This window comes from Cicer arietinum, chromosome 4 (assembly GCF_000331145.2).
Source record: "Cicer arietinum cultivar CDC Frontier isolate Library 1 chromosome 4, Cicar.CDCFrontier_v2.0, whole genome shotgun sequence".
Lineage (NCBI taxonomy): Eukaryota > Viridiplantae > Streptophyta > Magnoliopsida > Fabales > Fabaceae > Cicer > Cicer arietinum.
The window spans coordinates 24,522,859-24,527,081 of record NC_021163.2 but is presented as its reverse complement, the minus strand read 5'-3'; positions in this window follow the sequence as shown (position 1 = coordinate 24,527,081).

Sequence of the window (4,223 nt, the reverse complement as noted above, 5' to 3'; positions counted from 1 at the left end):
CAGAGGGCAACCGATTAATAAGATGGACAACGGTGGAGAGAGCTTCACACCATAATCGAAAGGGTACAAGGGAGTCCAACATGAGAGTACGAACAACATCAATGAATTGACGGTTTTTTCTTTTCGCTTTCTCATTTTGTTTGGGTATAAAAGGGTACGACCTTTGTGAAATTATACCATTTTTCTACAAGAACTCCTGAGATTAAGAAGATGTATAGTCCCTCATTGTCAGAACTCAAAATTTTAATTGTAGATGAAAATTGAGTCTAAACGTAGACATGAAAAAAAATTAAATGTAGAAAATGTTTCAGCCTTAGAGCGCACAAAATAAACAACTGTAAAACGACTATAGTCATCAATAAAAGTGATAAAGTACTTATAAATCACTATATTCCCTATAAATCACTATGAATCATATCAAAAGGTTGATTTACATTTGTTTGATGAATTGGAAATGGTAGAATTTTACTTTTACCAAGTTTACAAGAAATACAATCAAATTGAATATCCCTAAGAAATGGGGAGTTTTTATTGCCAAGAACTGCAGATTTCATCAAGTCATAAAGTACATTTGAGTTTGGGTGACCAAGACGCTTATATCATGTTTGGAAATCCACAATTGCATAATTACAAGACATAAAAGAACATGGGGACTTCAGTGAATAAAAAGGAAAAAGACGTCCAACTTTAGGTCCCGTCATGATGATCTTCCCTGATTGTTGATTCTGCACAAGACAACCATATTTTGAGAATTCAACTCTACAATCATTGTCAACTAATTGACCAACTGAAATAAGATTACTAGTAAGACTAGGACATACATAAACATTGGTGAGAGGTGAAAAAATATCACCAATTTATGTAATAGGCAAATTATTTCCATCAGCAGTTTGTATTTGGATATTACCAGGGTAACTTGTAACTTTAGTAAGGGCAACAACATTGTTGGTCATATGATTAGATGCCCCTGAGTCAAAAATACCAAGGAGCATCAGGGGAAGTAATGTTGCCTGAAAGACCCAAAGCAGAAAAGGCCGAAATGATCATTTGTTGAACCATTTTAGGGGTTAAGACTGTAACGGTGGAATATGGATTTTGGTTCACATGAATCGGAGCTGTAGAAGGACCAACATATGCAATGAAGGCTATTGCAGATTTCTATGGTGGTCTGGTTGGACATCCTTTAATAATATGACCATCATTTTTGCAGTAATTACATAACTTTTTAGGACAGTTGAAAACAAAATATCAATGTCATTTGCAACAGAAACATTGGAAAATACTCATGTCTCACCCACGAGGTCGGCCTTATACCACATATTCCATAGAAAGAGAAACGACCTTTTGTTTTGTTCCTTGGTTGTTTGAGTGAGAAGACGTTGTTCCTCATGAAGCAGCTCATTGAGACAAGTATCCAAGGATGGGGCAGTAGCTCGGTTCCTGAGATTCGACCTTAGTCCCTCAAAATTAGATCTCAATTTTATCAAAAATTGATCGCGTTTGGTAATCTCGTGAACTTTTTGCACAATAATTTGCCCTTCACTTGACAAATCTTTGTAGACAAAATGTTAGTGTGTTCAGCCCAAAGATTCATAAAAAGATAATAAAACTCAAAAATGGAAATACTTTCCTGTTTAGAAATTGTGATTTCATATTCAAGCTGGAACCGCCGAGAAACCTTGTCTTGGCTATATATTTTCTTCAAGTAGTCCCACATCTTTACTGCCGTAGCGAAAGGTCAGAGATTGAAAACCATATTAGGATCAACATAATCTATGATCCTAAAGTAGCAATGTGAATCACAAGAAAGGGGGTTTGAATTGTGATTTAACTTTTTTAAAATTTCTTGTTGAAAACTTAAGAAAATAACTCAAGATTGATCTTGGTTGTGAAAACAGAAAACGAAGAACGTTCTTGGTTAGTTAAAATCAACAATTTAACTTATCTATTTAACTTGATAATCAAACAGACTGAAAGTAAATAGATAAGGAAAGAGATACCACACAAGGATATATCCTGGTTCACTCAACTCGGGCTACGTCCAGTCCTCATAACAGTGAGATTTTCCACTGAACGTTCAAACAGGGACCAATCTTGTTTTTACACCACTAGTTCATATCAACTTTGATCTGTTACAAAGTAAAACCTTTCCAACCAAAAAGGAGTTCAATCAGGTCGCCTATTAATCTTTAGATAGGAGTTTACACTTCATGTTTTAACCATAAAAGGATTTTCAACAAATTACTCAAGCTATATTCAACACCATAGACTTTGCGTTTACAAGATAATGACTTAAAGAGTTTGACAGAATCTGAGTAAGCTCAACTCGTGTTTGAGATTAGATTTTTGACAAAAGAGTTCAGTAGAATAACTCTAAGAAATTGAATGAGGACATAATTGATTCTTTTGTGTGAATCAGATACTTTCAAGTGTATGAATGTACGTGAGTGATGGATTTTCTTAGCACTTGAAGTTCTACTTTTTTCTTGAGTTTGGTATTCCTTTTATAGGCTTTAGGAAGGTTGATAAGGGCCAAAAGAGCTGTTGGAACGTGATCTGCTGTCATGTGTCAGATTTGACCAAAGACCAAACTTTAAAAATGTTCATGTCTTTGAACATTCTGCGTTCCGCTTATGTGATGGGAATGGCTGGTCTGAAGCTTCTCATTCTTGGACAACCTTGATTGTGTTTAATGATCCTTTGATTCTCAGATATATTATTGATGCATTTAGTTCAAGATAGTGTTTTGATTCACGCAAATCAGACTGAAGAATGATGTCAATCTACTAGAGAATGATTGTTGAATATTCTGGAGACTAATGAGAACTTTCTGCATATTGATGTTTAACATGTTGGAGAATGATGTAAACATGCTGGAGATTAATGTTAACATGCTGGAGAATGATCATTCTTGAAAATAGAGGATAATCTTGTTTGTTTTATCATGAGTTGTGCCTTTTATCCTTTGTTCTTTTTGGAGTGTTTTTATTTCAATTGTGAATATTCCTTGTAGACTATTGGAAATGTACTTGCAAATTGTAGAAGCTTTCTTTTCATTAAAGGATGACTTAAGCATTCTTGTTGTAATGAAGTTGTGGAGAACGTTATTCATTTTCTAGTCTTTTGTCAAGAACGTTCTCCGTTCTATTTGTATGAGTGCTGGTTTTTTATATTTGACAGCTGTTTGCCAAGCTTTTCTTCTTTGCATTTTGGATTGATTATTTGCTAAGATGAATCATGTATATCCCTTGTGGAATACTGATAACATGATTGTGAAATCCAGGAGCAATGATTGTGAAATTCAAGAGCAATTTCTTCTTCAACAGATGAGATAATTTGTTCTTGAAATTTCAGAACTGTGGAGAACGTTCTCTATTTTCCAGACTTTTGTCAAGAACGTTCTTTGTTCTGTCTTTGTATTTTTGCTTCCTTTTCAAATGATCTGGCTTCTGATTTATAGCATAGTGTGATAACTAATTGTTGTATTTGATCATCTTCTTCATGAAGATGATATCTTGAAGTTGTAATAATCATTCTCTTGAATAATTGATATCTGGTACATTTCTTTTGAGATTACTTCATTATTGAGTGGATACTTGTGCACTTTAATGAAGTGAATGACTTCTTACTTGTTCACTTATGCAATTCATGTTCCTTAAACAAAACTCAAGTGCAATCATTAGTAGACCACCATTTATAAAACTTAATTTTTTATTTCATAAAATTTGTTGTCATTAAAACATACATCAAAAAGGTTTTTTTTGCCTCAACAGATCCATGTCATGACTTATGCATCTTTGACTTCCCATTTGGCATAGGCATCCTTAAGCGTCTCCTCAGGGGCATAATCACTTCCATTGACATGATGTCGAGGGAAACAAATGAAGATAACTTAGGAGACGTCAACTGTGAAATAGAGAATGTAGAAACAACAACAAAGTTATGATCATCGTCAACGAGAAACTAAGATTTCAAGAAAAAAATATAGCATAATTTCCTATTGGTAAAATGTGTCATTTTCATTGGAGAATTCTCCTTTAAATAATGTTGTTACAAAATAATATGAGTCTTACTATAAAGGTTAATCTACAACTGGACTAATTAATTATGAGAATAATTACATAATTACAAATGTCATCAAATTTACACAATTAATGATTATGAAATTGCCAAATCCATTTACAGTTTATTGATTTATTTAAGTCTAAAACTTCAACACTCTT